The sequence below is a fragment of the Ziziphus jujuba genome, chromosome 5, assembly GCF_031755915.1.
Source record: "Ziziphus jujuba cultivar Dongzao chromosome 5, ASM3175591v1".
NCBI lineage: Eukaryota > Viridiplantae > Streptophyta > Magnoliopsida > Rosales > Rhamnaceae > Ziziphus > Ziziphus jujuba.
Window position 1 is genome coordinate 4,698,375 of NC_083383.1, and position 20,911 is coordinate 4,719,285.

Genomic DNA, 20,911 nt, shown 5'->3' on the forward strand with positions numbered 1-20,911 from the left:
TCGTACATGAGATTTTCATCTCATACGGCTCCTCCTTTCTGTGCATAAGGAGAATAATACATGGAATCCACAAAGATTGAAATGAAATAGTCTCATTATAAACTGAGTGGGGCTAGTGTTTTTACAAGAAATCTCTAGCCAACCTTCTTGTAAAAAACCTTTCCTTAACATCAAGCATGTTGGTACTAGATAAAATAAAAAAAGGTGACTCCAACAATTTCTTTGTCTTCAACCCCTCGTAATTTCCAGGAATTAGTCACTTCAATAGTCTTTGATGGTTATATGGGTATCCAAAATACAAACGAGATGGATGTTTGTTGTCCCAACCATTCTTGTTAGTCCCGATCTTGATAAAGAAAAGGTATAATTTATACCAAAGTTTTTGTGTTGTTGATTCCTAGGAGTAGTGCCTTTTCCCCTATGTGATGAGAATCCACCCGAGACTGCTCGACCGACAACCCGCTGGGGTGCTGACCCAATACAAATGAAGGTGGGACCGATCACTAGGGCCCAAGCCAAGAAGTTCAAGGACAATCTTGCTGTCTTCATACAAGGAATAAGTCATAGTCAAGAGGGGTTGGCCACATCTAAAGAACCAAGGCCTGTTTTACTCATACAAGCAATAGAAGCCAAAACAGGGTCGGGTGACGTTTTTGGTGATAATAAGGAGGCCGGGTTGTATGAATTGGAACCCCATCCTTATGGGTTCCATTCATATGGAGGATGAGTCATAGAAACCAGCCAAAGCAGCTTCAAAGCTGACCAACAAGGTGGTTTGCGCACAAGGAGAAGGAAAGGCCGGATTTGCTGTATTCCTTGCTGGCTTTACTGTATTTTACTGTATTAGCCTTTTCTCATACTTCCAAGCAAGGGCAACGTGAGGAACTTCACAATAAGCTTATTTGGCATCCTAAAAAGCATATTGAAGCTGATTTGGAGCTCAATTTGGTCAAAGATTGGTCAAAGTCAATTTAGTCAAAAAGCTAGTATTATAGTTTCCTAATTTTATTCTACTTTTTGTTTTAGGAAACTACCATTATTTTTTTAGTTTTTATTTATTTATTTTCTGGACAAATAAGTTTAGGAAAGTTATTATTTTATTATTTTCATTGTAAATTAATTAATTCCTAATTCAAAATAAAGGAATTAATTAATCCAAATTAGTTTAGGAAAAGGAAAGTTTCGGCCAAGGTAGACTTCTTCATTGTGTGGCCGGTTTTTCCTAGGGTTTTTAGGGTTTATTTTGTTTCTTTCAAAAGCCTATTTAAAGGCTTATTTTTCAATAATAATATAACTTTGATTTGATTGAGAAAATACTTGTGAGATTAATTATCTCTTTGTTCTTTGAGAACACCTAAAACACCATTAGAGAATTGGTTGTTTTAGCTTGACTTATCAATAGGTTTTCCATCCCCTATTGTGGCGTCTACATTATACCAAGGTTTCTAACCATAGGTTGGTTAGGGGTTGAGGTCCATTCCATTAGAACTTGAACTTAATTAAAGATCCGGGCTAATATAATACGGGTTTAGGAGCAGGTCGTCCTAGGTTTGTATCATTATGCCCCCTATTGGTACTGGTGGAGTAGGTTTGACCTAACCCATAGGGTAAACTTTCGCTCAATATTCTAAAATCGACAATTGAAGCATTTGAGGTTGCATTAATCGGGGATACACAATAGAAGGGCTTGTTTTATTTACAAACTTCACCTTCAACAAGCGTAGATTTATTTCAATAATTTTTTTTCTTTCTATTCTGAGTGTCTTTCTCCTAAGATTGAGAGCGGTAAAATAAAAAGGTATAACTATAAAAAATAAAAAAATTAGAAAATATATAAAAAAATAAATAAAATTGATTTATAACTTTATAATTGATAATTGTAATTTATTATAATTATATAATTATATAATTATTTATAATTATATAATTATATAATTATTTATAATTATAATAAATATATATATAATAAATATATCATTTATTAATTATAATTTATTATAATGTAATTAATTAATTTATTATATATTTTTACAATTTATTATAATATAATAACTAACTAAGAAAGAAAAAATAAAATAATAATAAATAAATAAAAAGAATCAAATCGTACCATCTCGGTAATAGGTGAATGCCTCTTTCTCTCTCGAAGTTGTCGGAATTATTCGCAATAAGATATTGGCTACAATTGAAAAGGTCTTATCAATAAAATTTCCATTTATTCCAGATCTACACATAGGCAGAAATCCATTCTATAATTTCTTTGAATTACCCTTCGTGTTGTGAGAAAATAATCCCCCAAACAAGGGGAATTGGATAGTACATAATAACATAAAAACAGACTTATTAAAAAAGAAGACCTTCTACTCAAATTCTTTATTTTTCTTTTTGATAGGAATCAATAAAAAGTAAGAAATATTTGAATCTGATTGTATTTCATTGAAATGTAAATAAAAATATACTAATAAAATATAGTAGTAATATAATAGTAGTAGTATAAGAATGAAAGGAACTATTCCTATTTCATCGAAGTTGAAGAATCAAAGAATTTTTCCTTTAGATTAGGATAATTAGAGAAGTTTTGATCGAATTATGATCCAAAGAGAGAAGAAAAAGAAGTGAACAATCATTCTATGATGGATGAAAATAGACTAACCGTCCATTTTATGTTGTGTATATTGTGTGTATAACGGGTATAAGCTATACAATCAAATATAAAAACCCTAAGACGTTTCCTAAATTTGGAATAAATCTATGGGTCCGAAGTTGGGATAAGGGGTTGCAAGATCTAAAACTGGAAAGTCATTTTAGAATTTTTATGAAAATGGACGAATAATCTAAACTAAATATAATAATGATCTAAAAGTATCCATGAAACATAGTCTCAAAAAATAGATTGCTTAGTGTATTCATTCCAATTCAGTGACTTAATCAGGTATAAATATTAGAAAAGGCCGGGAGTTCCGGCTTTGCAAACATAAATCTTTATCTAATTTTTTTAACAACAAAAATTATTTTTCCCCAGCATCGAAGGAAGGGTTTATCTTTAATTTAATAAAAAATTTTCTATTATAAAAAAAAATAGAGTGTACATACCTATCCAAAAATCGAATATGAATAACTCTATTCACTTGGTTTCTGAACCATAATTGTTGTGTAGGAGAGATGGCCGAGTGGTTGAAGGCATGGCATTGGAACTGCTATGTAGGCTTTTGTTTACCGAGGGTTCAAATCCTTCTCTTTCCCTACCCTTTACCTAATTCACCAATGTTACTGATCACAATGTAGCAAATAACAATGGATACCATTATTCTAACAGTGAGCCCTCTCTTTGATATAGATTCTCTACTCCTAATACTAATTTCTACGGTATGGAAAATACTGTAATGTAAAGAACGGAAAAGGAATGAAAATCACCCTACTAATCTATGATACATGAATGGGAGAAAAATCCTCGGATCAAAACCCCTTACCTCGGGTCTTTTTACGTAGTAGGGGGTGTCCAAACCCCTGTTCTTGTTATCTTAGCTCGGTTTAAATCTGATGAGAATAATATTCTACAACTAGCAATTCATTTATTTTCAAACCAACCCATTTAATATCTGTTATTTGATTGATTAATCCTTTATATTGAAATGGGTGATGCGTTAAATGCTTTGGCAATTCCTCAAGGGAGGTTGAATCAAGATAATTTTGAACCAGAGCCCTAGATTTTTGTTCAACCCTTACTGTAATAAAATCTTAGGGTTTGCAATGATAACTTGGTATATCTACTATACGACCATTAACTAAAATATGTCTATGGTTAACCAATTGGTGGGCTTGGGGAATAGTCGAAGCCATACCCAATCAAAAAAGTATGTTATCCAAATGCATTTCAAGTAATTGTAGTAAAACCTGATCCGTTGACCCTTTGGCTTTTCCGGCGATATGAACGTATTCAAGTAATTGTTGTTCTGTAAGACCACAATGAAAGTGCAATTTTTGTTTTTCTTCTAAATGAATACGATACTGAGATTTTTTATCGGGGCACGATTGGTTTCTAAGATCGCTTTAGGCTTGAGGTTTTTGAAAAGTTAGTCCTGGTAAAGCCCCATACAACGTATTTTTTTGAAACGAGGTCCTCTGTAACGCGACATAAAGACTCTTTATTTTATTGAAATTTCATAAACCTAAATGAAATTAAAACTAAACTAAATGATAAATGAAGTGAAATTTACTGAAGTCTTGGACTACAAAGAATAATTAGATGAATTGTATCAATATCCAGACCGTATTGTATATATAAATATTATTTATTAATGTGTATAATTTTTATACAATACAATAATAAATTTTATAATATATTTTATAAAAAAATATAAATAAGCAATATATAAATAAATAATAAAGGTTCTTTTCTTGATTGATTTGTTTTATAGAGATCGAACTTCTAGGTTTTTTTTTTTTTTTTTTTTGTATAATTGGGAGTTTCTATGAGATAATAGAGAGATAATAGATCGGTGGCCCTGGTAAGGTAAAAGGGTAAGAAGCCTTTTCAATATTCTTATTATCTCAATATTCTTATTATCGATTTTGTAAAAAAAGAAAAATCAAATAGATGGAGAAAATCCAGTTATCGGAATCAAACCGATGACCATTGCATTACAAATGGAATGCTCTAACCTCTGAGCTAAGCATGCTTGCATAACATAAATTGTAGATGCATAGGAATTTAGTAAACTACTAGGATCTTAGCTATTAACTGTTCATAATTCATATGACTGGAGAGAAGAATATAGAATAGAAGTTCAAAGAAATATTGGATATTTGAATATTATAAAACATACCAATTAACATAACAATTACTATAGCACTATATAATTTTGATTTTTTTCATCAACTATATGTTTATCAATAATTAATATCTTGATTAGATAGTAAGATTTTTTTTTGTGAATTAAAAAATGAATTTGTTATTATTTTTGAATATTATAATATCAATGTTTATAATATAAAAAAGATTAAAAATATTATAATAAAAATTTTCCTTTTTAGTTCTTTTTTTTTTATGTTATTTATGTTATTGTTATACAAGGTCTGCCCTAAGAAAAGGGGAAGAGGAAGAAAAAAATGAAAAAGAAAAGTGCAATCCAATCTATATAAACGCAATCCAGATCATAATGAAACATTCTGGTGTTTTCATTCGGAAACGTGAAAACTAAAACGAAAAAAAAAGAATCGACCGTTTAAGTATTCAAAATTACACGCTAAAAATGATAAAAATAGGGGCATAGCATGTTAGCTTATGCATATACCACATATATATTTATGTAGAATAAATATACATAATATATATGTGGTATATATCCATATATATTGTATATTGAATTTAATTTTGTATTGAATTTAATTTCGAATACAAAACTGATAGAATCTTTTCTGATTGGACCAAATATGAGTATCCGATAGAGATGAAAGAAGATAGATGATAAATCCAAATTAAGAGAAAGTGCCTTTCAATATAGAACTGCTATCTAATGAATTCAACAGTTCCGGCCTAATATAAATAAACGAATAAATAAGAGTGGCATTAAGAAGCAACTGCCCCTTGTATAAATTGTGTATTAGTCTACTATGACTATAGTATACATTATTGTCTCGACTTACTACATTTATCCGCGTGATCCATAAACGCTAAAAATCTCTCTTTTGCCTATCTTTATCCTGATGAGCTGAAACCAAAGCTCTTATTTTCTGTTGAGTAATAGACCGAGTAAGTCTTGAATGAGCCCCTTGAAAGCTTGAGGCAAATAGATGAATTTTTGTTCTATGTCTTCGAGCTATATATCCCCGTTTAATTCTGGTCATTGAATAAATGAAACTTTGATGAATAACTAATTGATTTCTTTTCTTTCATTTATTTTCTTCCCCTTTCATAGTTTATTAATAACAAAACGGATTCTTCCAATGTATAAAACAAAATTCCAATGGCTTTTGCTACTATAACCTTCCCAAACACGATTTTCTTTATAGGCTTTCGCCTCGAAATAAGAAATTTTTTTGATACTTGGTATCAAAAAAAACGTAGAACATAGTAAATCAAAAAGTAGTAAATATAAATGGGTATAGTGGGTTCCATAATTTCTATGGTTTCTTCGTAAACGGTGAGGTCCTCTCTATACACCGGAGCCCCTTCTTTCATTGAATGAATGTTATTGTTAACTTGTATAGTTCACACTCTTTGGCTCTACCCATAATTATCTAGTAATAGGTCTTTCACAACGAAACCCACTGATATAGTAACGGTATTTGATTATGAAAATTAGCTGAGTAGCTAACCCTGTTATTCCGTTCTTGCAATTGTCAAGAATAAGGGCTAACCTTTCTGCCTTTTAAATTGGATTTCCCTGCTTAATGGATACCATTTTCTACCAACGGGGAATTCTTTCTCATCGTAAATTAAAAATTGAAATGATTGTGTTTGGTACCAATGAAAACCATAAATTTGATAATACAATAGAAAGATATGATAGATCTTTTTTATTTTTAGATTTACCTTTTTTAGTTTTAGATAGTAAATGGGCTTCTTTCATTCTATCCTATTCATTGGTCCTGATCGCTAATACTGGATCAAATGTTTTCTTTCTTTTGGCCTAGCACATTATCTGAACGAGTCACACATACATCCTAGTACATGTTCCTCATCGCTAAGGACATCCCCAAAGAGCAGGAGATTTCATGACATTTTTGATTGACTGTCTTGTGTTTTTAATAGTTGGCATGTTGAATCATATACATAATGAGATGGTTTTGATCGATCCTAACTGGATGATTATGAATCATTTATATATTAATGGATTAATTTATATATATTAATAAATTGATTATTAATTAATAGAGTATTAAACTCGGTAAGATGATAAAATCGCAAATTGCAGATTTGCATGAAACTCCTATTCTATTAGTTTTAGTTTTTGTTATTTTTTTTTACCACTACACAATCAACAATTCCATGAGCTTGGGATTCTGTTTCTGACATAAAAATATCTCTTTCCATGTCTTCGGAAACAACCCATAAATATTTGCCTATTCTTTGTACATAAGCCCTTGTGATGGTTTCCCGCAGCTTCAGTAATTCTTCCGCTTCCATGACAAATTCTCCCGTCTGTGCCTCATAAAAAGCACTAGCAGGTTGATGCATCATTACCCTGATAACATAACATAATAGATAGTTCCTCTATCTTGCATGATGAAAGTCGAAGAGATAAAGAATAATAAAATAAATACTATGAAGAAAAAAGATAGAATTGCAAAACTGTATAGGCATCTTTTGTGCATTGCATACGGCTCTACAATGGAATTCACTTTTACCTTTTTTACCTTACATCGAGGAAATTGAAAAAAAAAATAGAAAATATACATATATAAAGAGTCTGTCAGATTCACATAGGTAAATGATCCACTAACCACCCTTCCTTTTGGAGTAGTTAAAAGAATACTATGATGGCTCCGTTGCTTTATTATTTCGTCTGTTATTTAGCAATCCCAAAGTTTTTTTTTTCAATACAAATAAATAAGTTTTTTTTTACTTATTTATGTTTTTTTTATGCTTTTTATTTTATTTTTGTATTCTTTCATAACATAAATATTGTTATCTTCGGTGTGAAAACAAAAAAGTTTGTGACGCTGAAATAGGTCTCTCGATAGATCAGATAAAATTGGAAATACCCTTTCTTTATCTCATACTACTCTTTCGATACATAATGTAAGTATTTTGAAAAATTTTTCTTTTTATATCGAACTCGAAGTGCCATGCTATTATTACTTAATATTCATATTTCCTATAGCGCAAAGGCATAGTCTTCATTTTTTCCCTCAAATCAAATAAAAAAGTCATTGGCGCCAAGCGTGAGGGAATGCTAGACGTTTGGTAATTTCTCCTCTCACCAGAATAAAAGATGCCATTGAAGCTGCTAATCCCATGCATACTATTTGTATATTTGGTCGCATAAATTGTATAGTATCATAAATAGCTACTCCGGGTAATAGCCACCCACCAGGAGAGTTTATAAACAAATACAAATCTTTGGTATCATCCTCTATACTGTGATATACCATCAGACCAATAAGTTGATTCGAGATCTCGTTGTCAACCGGTTAGCCTAAAAAAAGTAATCTTTATCGATAAAGTTGGTTAATTAGGATAAAATTGTATCCCTTAGGAACCGTACATGCGCCTTTTGATGCATACGGTTCAACACAATTTGCGAAAAAAAGAAAGAATCAATGTGTAGATTCTAGCTTTCTTTTTTTTATTTTTTTTAACATATTCATAGCAGGCTCTTTTTAACTTGTAACAAAGGGGGCCTTTTTATTTCATGTTTCAAGAAAGATGAGTTTTGGGCTATTTTAATTTATATATAAATTAAAAACCTATAAATAAAAAAAATTCACTAAATTTATCGGACTAACTTCTCATTGATATATTGTTTCATCGGGATCCAATCCAAATCATGATGTAATTTTCTTGTTCATGAATGGTCTTCTTCAATTTTTTTTAGGTTTAGGCTCTACTCGGAGTAAAGATCTGCCCGATTTGGATTTGCACATATAGGACAAATGCCTCAATACCACGTTTTTTTGCTACGACTTCCTTTTTTTTTTTTTTTTTATTCCATGTCTCCCTCCAAATAGTTAATATTCAATGCATTCATCACCTTACTCGATTGATTAACAGTTTGAGATTGTTATTATATATCATTATTATATATTATAAGTGGAAAATCTTTATAAATAAAATATGATATAAGTGGTAATCATAGATATATTACCAATTGGTTTTTTTTTTTCTTAACGGAGCCTGTATATTAATATTATATTTCATTTTTTTGGTCTAACCAAGCCAACCATAAATTATAAATTAGTATCATTAAGAATATTAATGTGTATACTCCCCTAAAAAATAGATTGAATTGCACTTCATTCTATTTCACGCTCCAAATTTTCAATGATTCAATCAACCTTTCTTGGGCAAAAGAGAGGATATCTCGATTGGATAAGAGAACAGGGAAATACCATATGACCAAATATATATGACAAGTCACACTATACGTCAATCCACGATGCATCTTCCTCTCCAGGGTTTCGAAAAGGAACTTTTAGAACACCAAGAGGCATTAAATGAAATAAAAATTAATTACTATAGCTCACTTTGATGTGAAAGCATAACAATGTATTTACTGTCTTAATAATCTTATTCTTTATCCTATTTTATCCATAGATCGAATAAGTTTATAAAAAAGGAAGACAGAAATACTAAAGGAAAATTCTTTCAAATAGGTTTTTTGAATGAAGAAAAATATATATAAATGCAGTCACTCTTATAAAAGGTATCAACCTCTTACCATTGCATATTGGTACTAGATCGGCTTCCTTTTGTTCCTACAAACAAAATTGTTCCATTATTAGTAAAAGAATAGAACAAATATTAGTCCTTTCCCCGAGATAATCCATTCAAAATGGAAGGTCCATAGTATAGTTTTTTTTCCAGTGCAATAAAGTTACATAGTGTCTGTTTTTTGTTGACAGAGGGGTATTTCCATGAGCTTGCCTTGGTATCGTGTTCATACCTTCGTATTGAATGATCTCGGTCGTTTGCTTGCTGTCCATATAATGCATATTGCTCTGGTTGCTGGTTAGGTTGGTTCAATGGCTCTATACGAATTAGCAGTTTTTATCCCTCTGACCCTATTCTTGATCCAATGTAGAGACAAAGGATGTTTATTATACCCTTCATGACTCATTTAGGAATAACCAATTCATAAGGCGGTTGGAGTATCACAGGAAGGACTATAATGAATCCGGGTATTTGGAGTTATGAAGGCGTGGTCGGTGCACATATTGTGTTTTCTAGCTTATGCTTTTTGGCAGCTATCTGGCACTAGGTGTATTGGGATCTAGAAATATTTTGTGATGAACGTACAAGAAAACCCTTTTTGGATTTGCCCTAAATCTTTGGAATTCATTTATTTCTTTCAAGGCTGGCTTGGTTTGGTTTTGGAGCATTTCATGTAACAGGATTGTATTGTCTGGGAATATGGGTATCCGATCCTTATGGACTAACCCGAAGGGTACAATCTGTAAATCCAACGTGGGGTGTGGAAGGTTTTGATCCTTTTGTTCTGAGAGGAATAGCCTCTCATTATATTGGAATAGGGACCTTGGGCATATTGGCTGGTCTATTCCATCTTAGTGTCCGTCTACCCGAAAGTCTATACAAAGGATTACGTATGGGAAATATTGAAACCATCCTTTCCAGTAGTATCGCTGCTGTCTCTTTTGCAGCTTTTGTGGTTGTTGGAACTATATGGCATGGTTCGGTAACTACCCCGATTGAATTATTTGGTCCCACTCGTTATCAATGGGATCAAGCATACTTTCAACAAGAAATATATCAATGAGTTGGTGCTGGGCTAGCCAAAAATCAAAGTTTATCTGAAGCTTGGTCTAAAATTCCTGAAAAAATTAGCTTTTTATGATTGCATCGGCAATAATCCAGCAAAGGGGGGATTATTTAGAGCGGGCTCAATAGACAATGGCGATGGAATTGCTGTTGGGTGGTTAGGACACCTTATTTTTAGAGATAAAGAGGGTCGTGAACTTTTTATATGTTGTATGCCTACTTTTTTTGAAACATTTCCAATTGTTTTGGTAGACGGAAACGGAATTGTTAGAGCCGATGTTCCTTCTAGAAGGGCAAAATCAAAATACAGTGTCGAACAAGTATGTGTAACTGTTGAGTTCTATGGTGGCGAACTCAATGGAGTCAGTTATAGTGATCCCGTTACTATGAAAAAATATGCTAGACATGCTCAATTGGGTGAAATTTTTGAATTAGATTGTGCTACTTTGAAATCCGACGGTGGTTTTTCATAGTAGTTCGAGGGGTTGATTTACTTTTGGACATGCTTATTTTGCTTTGCTCTTTTTCTTCGGACACATTTGGCATGGTGATAGAACCTTGTTCAAAGATGTTTTTGCTGGTATTGACCCCAATTTGGATGCTCAAATAGAATTTGGAGCATTCCAAAAACTTGGAGATCCAACTACAAGAAGACAACTAATCTGATAGAATATTGTTTTGTTATTTTTTGTTTTTAGTTTTATGAGTAGGGTACCAGATAAATCTTGATTTGAATCACTACTTTTTCTTTGACTCTTGCTCTTTCTTTATTCGGGAGATGATCCTAAATAAATAGGTATGGAAGCTATAATTGTATGTAAACCACGATCGAATCTATGGAAGCATTGGTTTATCCATTCCTCTTAGTCTCGACATTAGGAATAATTTTTTTCGCTATCGTTTTTTTAGAACCACCTAAAGCTCCAACTAAAAAGGTGAAATGATTTTTCATTATCTCAATTGAAAGTAATGAGCCTCCCAATATTGAGAGGCTCATTACTTCAACTATTCTCTGTGTTCCTCGAATGGATCTCTTAGTTGCTGAGAGGGTTATCCAAAAGCAGTATGTAAGGCGTACCCAGTAAAACTTACAAGTAAACCCGATATAAAGATGGCAACTAGGGTTGCTGTTTCCATTATTATATAGTTTCAAGACCACAATGGGTCTATGATAAGAGCATTTATTTACAACGGAATGGTGTACAAAGTCAACAGATCTCAATGAATATGAAATACAATTTATGGCTACACAAACCGTTGAGAGTAGTTCTAAATCTGGTCTAAGACGAACTGCTGTAGGGAGTTTGTTGAAACCATTGAATTCAGAATACGGTAAAGTAGCTCCCGGGTGGGGAACTACTCCTTTGATGGGTATCGCAATGGCCTTTTTTGTGGTATTCTTATCTATTATTTTGGAGATTTATAATTCTTCCATTTTACTGGACAGAATTGGAATGAATTAGATTCACAAGAACTAGTAATTAGCTTTTCAATATAAAGTGAAGGATTTAGGTCTCTGATTTTTATCCCATTCTATTCTGGTAGTTTGATCGTGAAATTTCTTTGTTTCTGTAGTTCCGAAATATGAGTGGGTGACTTGTTATAATTGATCCTATGGATAGTACAGAAAATGCTTTTGTCATCTTGATAGAGATGGTTTTATTTCGTCGGATATTCATTCTAGTATCTGAAGCACGGAATATAGGAAATAGAGTCCAAAGTATTATTAGCACTATGATTCATCCTTAATATTCAGACCATGTGTCCGAACTTCCATATTTTTTTTCAAAGAGTTAGATTTAGAAGTTATAAATCAAAATGTTGTTATTTTTTCAAACTCCTATTTACACTTATTTTGATCAAAGGACAAGGGTGTCGTTGGATTTTTATTCATTCTAGTTATTCATTGAATAAGTGATAATCCAATAGTTCTTACTTAAGGAATTTTTGGAATTAGTTTATAAAGAAAGGGTTTTATTGAATCATCGTGGTTCTAGTATGAATCTGGGGTTTTCACTGATTCATAGGGCCTTAACAAGAGAATTCCTATCAATACCATTAATAAAGAAAACATTAGTTAAATGTGCATTACACATAATAAAAAAACAATAAAATAGGTAAAAAGAAGATTCAAGAGGCCTATAATCATCACCATAGAGACAAATGAGCCGACTTGATATTTTGGCATTATAACCACAAGAAAGAACTTTTGGATTTTTATTCTTTCGTATCTTCAAAAATGATTGAATCAGAGGATTAAGAAGTTTCGAACTTAACTTTCTATTACACATATCCGGTAGAACTAGTATTTGAGCCATACGAGATGAAATTCTCATATACGGTTCCTGGGGGGGGGGGGTCCGCTTCTTTTACCTATCCCAATAAAATCTATGATTGGTTTGAAGAACATCTTGAGATTCAACCAATTACAGATGATATAACTAGTAAATATGTTCCTCCTCGTGTCAACATTTTTTATTGTCTAGGCGAAATTACACTTACTTGTTTTTTAGTACAAGTAGCTATAGGGTTTGCTATGACTTTTTATTATCGTCCGACCGTTACGGAGGCTAACTTTGGTTGGTTAATTCGATCAGTTCATCAATGGTCGGCCAGTATGATGGTCCTAATAATGATCCTACACTTATTTTGTGTGTATCTCACCAGCGGCTTTAAAAAACCTCACGAATTGACTTGGGTTATAAGTGTGGTTTTGGGTGCATTGACCAAATCTTTCGTGTAACTAGTTATTCCTTACCTCGGGACCAAATTGGTTATTAGGCAGTAAAAATTGTAACAGGTGTGCCAGAAGCTATTCCTTTAATAGGACCGCCCTTGGTAAAGTTATTACGTGGAAGTGCTAGTGTGGTCAAATCCACTTTGACTCGGTTTTATAGTTTACACACTTTTGTATTACCTCTTCTTACTGCCGTATTCATGTTAATGCACTTCCTAATGACATGTAAGCAAGGAATTTCTAAACCTTTATAATATAATGTAATATAATTTATAATGTAAATAATATAAAAAAATCTATTATATCATAGCTATTTTTAATCAATCATTTATCAATTGGGGTAGGGCCAATAGTATTTCATTGCTACAAATATACCTTAATGAAACGAATAAGACATGTATTTGGATATTTCTCTTCAGTATTTATTGGCTTGGGGCTCTTGATTCTTTTTCTATGAACAGATTTGTATAATTATGGACCAGTCAGTATTAATGCTTTATTACATTCTTCATTCTGAGATGAATCATAGACCTTACATATTGGAATCATATATCATTGATATATATATATTTTTTTTTTGCTCTTTCTCTCATCCTTCCATTTATCCGCATATTTTTTTTCTTTACAACTCAGGCTCAGAATAGTTTTTTCTTTTTTGTTCTTTGTTTATGCAAAAAAGATTTCAATTGCTATTGATATGACCAATATATCTTATCTCGATCGGTTTTTTATATCCAGATAATGCGAAACGATGAGTTGGTTATTAGTTCTATATTAGTTCTATATCTATATTAGTTCTATAATAGTTATTAGTTCATACTATGGGCTGGTACTTCTTTCTTTTTTTTGAATCCTAATCCTAAAATAACCAACGAGTCACACACTAAGCATAGCAATTATATCAAAATGATTAATCGAATTTTTATTCAACCTTATAGAATTGTTCATTTTTGTTTTGAGTTAAGAGAAAAAGAATGAAAGAATTTGTCATTTTTTGTTCTATTACTGGATGGATAGAATAGAACTAAAGATAAGTCGAGTAAAGGCCTATTATTCCTTTTCTATAAATATCCAAGCCTAATACCCCATAAATAGTTTGAACTGTATCAATTTTAGCTTAAATGGTTTGTAGAGGAACCCTTCCTTCTCTGATCCATTCGACAAGTGCAATTTCTTTTCCATCGATACACCCTGCAATTTGTACTTAATATCCTTTTGTACCCACCTACTCAGTTAATTCAATAGCTTTTTTTATTGCTTTGCGAAATGAAACTCTATTTTTTAATTGTCCGGCTATAAATTCCGCAAGAATGTTAGAGTTTCCATAAGGGTTTTCAATTCTTGTAATAGCAATGTTGAGTTTTCGGTTCACACAATTAAGTTCTTTTTGTACAGTCATCTGTAATTCTTCGATTCTTCTAGGCTCCATTAATAACTTTGCGAATCCCATATAGATTATGACTTGAATCAAATCGATTCGTTTTTGAATTTCTATACATGAAATTCCCTCGACACTAGAAGATATTTTCATATTTTTTTGTACATAATTCTTGATACAGTTTCGTATTTTTTGATCTCCTTGTAGATCCTCCGAATAATTCTTGAGAAATGTATTGAATTGATTCTTTTTAATGAATAGATCTGATCACAAGTTCGAATATGGAATTCAAAGGGATCAAATAGGAAATGATACTCTGAATCATAGAACTATAATGAAATATATGATCAACCAACATTTATCAAATTTGAAAAAGAGTCTAAAGAAATGGTTCAATCCTCTTATTTTTATTTCTCGAACCGAGAGAACCATGAATTGGGATCCTAATGCATATAGATACAAATGGTCCAATGGAAGCAAGAATTTATAGGAACATTTGGAACACTTCGTTTATGAGAAAAAGAGCCATTTTCATTTTCAAGTAGTGTTCGATCGATTATGTATTAATCACTATTCAATTGATTGGTTTGAGGTTATCGACAAAAAAGATTTGTCTAAGTCACTTCCTTTCTTTTTGTCCAAATTACTTCCTTTTTTGTCCAAGTTTCTTCTCTTTTCGTCTAACTGATTTCCTTTTTTCTTTGTAAGTTTCAGGAATATCCCCATTCATAGGTTTGAGATCCACATCTATGAATTGAAAGGTCTGAATGATCAACTCTGCAATCAGTTGCTAGAATCAATAGGTCTTCAAATCGTTCATTTGAAAAAATGGAAACACTTCTTATTGGATGGTCATGATCTTCCTAAAAAGCAAAATTCTTGATCAATGGAGGAACAATATCACCATTTTTGTTCAATAAGATACCAAAGTGGATGATTGACTCATTCCATACTAGAAATAATCGTAGGAAATCTTTTGATAACACGAATTCCTCTTTCTCAATGGTATCCCACGATCAAGACAATTGTTTGAATCCTATGAAACCATTTCATAGAAATTCATTGATATCTTCTTTTTATAAAGCAAATCGACTTCGATTCTTGAATAATCCACATCATTTCTGCTTCTATTGTAACAAAGGATTCCCTTTTTATGTGGAAAAGGCCCGTATCAATAATTATGATTTTATGTATGGACAATTCCTCAATATCTTGTTCATTCACAACAAAATATTTTCTTTGCACGGCGGTAAAAAAAATATGTTTTTTTGGAGTGAGATACTATTTCACCAATCGAGTTACAGGTGTCTAACATATTCATACCTAATGATTTTCCATAAAATGGTGATGAAAAGTATAACTTGTAGAAATCTTTCCATTTTCTAATTCGATCTGATCCACTCGTTCATAGAGCTATTTACTCGATCGCAGACATTTTTGGAACACTTCTAACAGAGGGATAAATAGTCAATTTTGAAAGAACTTATTGTCAACCTCTTTTAGAGATGAATCTGTCTGATTCAGAAGGGAAGTACTTGCATCAGTATCTCAATTTCATTCAAACATGGGTTTGATTCACACTCCATGTTCTGAGAAATATTTACCATCCGAAAAGAGGAAAAAAGGGGTCTTTGTCTAAAGAAATGCCTTGAGAAAGGGTGGATGTATAGAACCTTTCAACGAGATAGTGCTTTTTCAACTTTCTCAAAATGGAATATATTCCAAACATATATGCCATGCTTCCTTACTTCGACAGGATACAAATATCTAAATTTGATATTTTTAGATACTTTTTTAGACCTATTGCCAACACTAAGTAGTAGCCAAAAATTTGTATCCATTTTTCATGATATTATGCGTAGATAAGATATATCATGGCAAATTCTTCAGAAAAAACTATGTCTTCCACAATGGAATCTGATAAGTGAGATTTCAAGTAAGTGTTTACATAATCTTCTTCCATCCGAAGAAATGATTCATCGAAATAATGAGTCACCATTGATATCGACACATCTGAGATCGCCAAATGTTCGGGAGTTCCTTTATTCAGTCCTTTTCCTTCTTCTTGTTGCTGGATATCTCATTCTGACACACCTTCTCTTTGTTTCTTAAGCCTATAATGAGTTACAGACAGAGTTCGAAAAGGTCAAATCTTTGATGATTCCATCATACATGATTGAGTTGCAAAAACTTCTGGATAGGTATCCTACATCTGAAATGAATTCTTTTTGGTTAAATAATCTCTTTCTAGTTGCTCTAGAACAATTAGGAGATTCTCTAGAACAAATATGAGGTTTTGCTTATGGCGGCAACATGCCATGGGTTGGTGGTCCCGCTTATGGGGTCAAATCAATAAGTTCTAAGAAGAAATATTTGAATATCAATCTGATCGATATCGTCAATTTCATAAGTATCATACCAAATCCCATCAATTGAATCGCTTTTTGGAGAAATACGAGACATCTAAGTCATAGAAGTAAAGAGATCTATTCATTGATAAGAAAAGGATAAAACGTGAACAGTGATTGGATTGATGATAAAATAGAATCCTGGGTCTCGAATAGTGATTCGATTAATGATAAAGAAAGAGAATTCTTGGTTTAGTTCTCCACCTTAACGACAGAAAAAAGGATTGATCAAATTCTATTGAATCTAGCTCATAGTGATCACTTATCAAGGAATGACTCTGGTTATCAAATGATTGAACAAGTGGGAGAAATTTACTTACGATACTTAGTTGACATTCAGAAAAAGTATCTAATGAGTTATGAGTTCAATACATACTGTTTAGCAGAAAGATGGATATTCCTTGCTCATTATCAGACAATCACTTATTCACAAACCTCCTGTGGGGCTAATAGTTTTCATTTCCCATCTATTGGAAAACCTTTTTCACTACACTTAGCCCTGTCCCTCTCTAGGTGTATATTAGTGATAGGTTCTATAGGAATTGGAAGATCCTATTTGGTCAAATACCTAGCGACAAACTCCTATGTTCCTTTCATTACAGTATTTTTGAACAAGTTCCTAGATAAAAAGGATTTTCTTATTGATGATAATGACGACATCGACCGTGACCTTGATGTGGAGCTGGAGCTTCTAACTATGATGAATGCACTAACTATGGATATGATGCCGGAAATAGACCGATTTTATATCACCCTTCAATTCGAATTAGCAAAAGCAATGTCTCCTTGCATAATATGGATTCCAAACATTCATGATCTGGATGTGAATTAGTCGAATTACTTATCCTGATACGAACCTAGGACGACCTGCTCCTAAACCCGTATTATATTAGCCCGGATCTTTAATTAAGTTCAAGTTCTAATGGAATGACCTCAACCCCTAACCAGCCTGTGGTTAGAAACCTTGGTATAATGTAGACGCCACAATAGGGAATGGAAAACCTATTGATAAGTCAAGCTAAAACAACCAATTCTCTAATGGTGTTTTAGGTGTTCTCAAAGAACAAAGAGATAATTAATCTCACAAGTATTTTCTCAATCAAATCAAAGTTTTTTCTTATTGAAAAATAAGCCTTTAAATAGGCTTTGAAAGAAACAAAGTAAACCCTAAAAACCCTAGGAAAAACCGGCCACACAAAGAAGAAGTCTACCTTGGCCGAAACTTTCCTATTCCTAAACTAATTTGGATTAATTAATTCCTTTATTTTGAATTAGGAATTAATTAATTTACAATGAAAATAATAAAATAATAACTTTCCTAAACTTCTTTTTCCAGAAAATAAATAAATAAAAACTAAAAAGTAAAGGTAGTTTCCTAAAACAAAAAGTAGAATAAAAATAGGAAACTATAATACTAGCTTTTTGACTAAATTGACTTTGACCAATCTTTGACCAAATTGAGCTCCAACTCAGCCTCAATATGCTTTGTAGGATGCCAAATAAGCTTATTGTGAAGTTCCTCAGGTTGCCCTTGCTTGGAAGTATGAGAAAAGGCTAATACAGTAAAATACAGTAAAGCCAGCAAGGAATACAGCAAATTCGGCATTTCCTTCTCCTCGTGTGCAAACCACCTTGTTGGTTGGCTTTGAAGCTGCTTTGGCTGGTTTCTATGACTCATCCTCCATATGAATTGAACCCATAAAGATGGGGTTCCAATTCATACAACCCGGCCTCCTTATTATCACCAAAAACGTCACCCGACCCTGTTTTGGCTTCTTTTGCTTGTATGAGTAAAACAGGCCTTGGTTCTTTAGATGTGGCCAACCCCTCTTGACTATGTCTTATTCCTTGTATGAAGACAGCAAGATTGTCCTTGAACTTCTTGGCTTGGGCCCTAGTGATCGGTCCCACCTTCATTTGTATTGGGTCAGCACCCTAGCGGGTTGTCGACCGAGCAGTCTCGGGTGGATTCGCATCATTCCCCTCCTCTTGAAAAGGATTTGTCCTCAAATCGAAGTCATCACCTGCAATAAAAGGAGATAAATCAGCAACATTAAAGGTGGCACTAACATTATACTCACTCGGTAGATCAAGTTTGTAGGCATTGTCGTTTATCCTCTCCAAAACTTGAAAAGGTCCATCACCCCTCGGCATGAGTTTTGATTTCCTTTGTTCGGGGAATCTTTCTTTCCTTAAATGCAGCCACACCCAATCTCCAGGTTCAAACACCATTGATTTTCGGCCTTCATTAGCCACCCTTGCATATTGCTCGGTTCTCCTCTCAATGTTTGCTCGGGTCTTCTCATGAATCTGCTTTACAAAATCAGCTTTTTGTTTTCCATCCATTTTGCATCATATCTAAAGGATTCCTTGGTTCAGGCCGAAGGAGCATGTCACTCAATCATTATCAAACTAGCTGCAATCCTTTTCTGTCCATGAGGATCCCACCAGAGCGCCTTCTACTTCTAATAGGCCATGAACTAGATCAAAATCATTCTCAACAAGTCCATAAGAAGTGATCCCATTTTTTTCATCAAGTCCAGGTAGAGACTAAAGGTCTTGAGCGACCGATCCAGCAAAACAACTAAAAAGATAAAGAAATATCGTTAATTTCTTCATGCTCGTTCCAAGTTTGAAGTACCATTTGTACAAATAAGAATCCCCTTTATTACATGATTTCTTCTTCATATAGATAGATATAGGATCTGTGGATCAACTACTTAGAAGTACATTTTGTGTAACAACCCTTCCTATCTGATAGAAAAGGATCCCATGATCCTGAACTGATCTTACTTGGGATCTCAAATCCTAAGTTTGTCTATGAAGAGCAGATATAATTATATTAGTGTTTATAATTGATTTCTTCTGTGTAATACTAATCGATGGGGCCTCATTGGTAAGTGCTACAAGATCTCATACATTGGAACTCATGGTTATGGACCCGAATCCATTAGTATGAACATTTTCTTTTCCAAGTGAAATCGCCTAGTATATGAAAGAATGAAAAAGTGTTTTCGTTGTTGCGGAATAAGAAGCCTTCGTATCTTAATGCATGTATTTAATTTATTAAGAGCTATTAAAGTGGGATCCATTTTTTGGGGAATATGAGTCGAAGCAATAACAAGAATATTTCTAGTGGAACATCCTTCACAATCCCTGGAGAGATAGTTCACTAATAGATCAAAGGATAAGTAATTCAACTCATTCACATCCAAATCATGAATGTTTGGAATCCATATTATGCACGGAGACATTGCTTTTGCTAATTTGAATTGAAGGGTGATATAAAATTGGTTTATTTTCGGCATCATATCCATAGTTAGCACATTCATCATATTTAGAAGCTCCAGCTCCGTATTAAGGTCACGGTCGATGTCGTCACTATCATCAATATCATTACTATCACCAATAAGAAAACCCTTTTTATCCAGGAACTTGTTCAGAAATACTGTAATGAAAGGAACATAGGAGTTTGTCGCTAGGTTTTTGACCAAATAGGATCGTCCAGTTCCTATAGAACCTATCACTAAAATACCCATAGAGAGGGATAGGGCTAAGCAGAGCAAAAAAGGTTTTCCATGAGATGGGAAATGAAAATTATTAGCCCCATAGGAGGTTTGTGAATAAGTGATTGTCTGGTAATGAGCAAGGAATATCCGTCTTCTGCTAAACAGGATGTATTGAACTCATAACTCATTAGATAATTTTTATGAATGTCAACTAAGTATCTTAAGTAAATTGCTCCCGGTTGTTCAATCATTTGATAACCAGAGTCATTCTTTGATAAGTGATCACTATGAGTCAGACTCAATAGAATTTGATCAATCCTTTTTTTGTCGTTAAGGTGGAGAATTGAACCAAGAATTCTCTTTCTTTATCATCAATCGAATCACTGTTCAAGGCCCAGGATTCTATTTTATCATCAAGCTAATCACCGTTCATGTTTT

General features: G+C 32.9%; 3 pseudogenes; 2 read left to right on the top strand and 1 right to left on the bottom strand.

The window, feature by feature from the left end:
• Positions 1–3,531: 3,531 nt before the first annotated feature.
• LOC125419295 (small ribosomal subunit protein uS4c-like) lies at positions 3,532–4,136 on the bottom strand (annotated as a pseudogene).
• A 5,571-nt stretch (positions 4,137–9,707) lies between these two features.
• Positions 9,708–11,107, top strand: LOC125420087 (photosystem II CP47 reaction center protein-like; annotated as a pseudogene).
• A 575-nt stretch (positions 11,108–11,682) lies between these two features.
• Positions 11,683–19,280, top strand: LOC125420102 (protein Ycf2-like; annotated as a pseudogene).
• Positions 19,281–20,911: the final 1,631 nt, after the last annotated feature.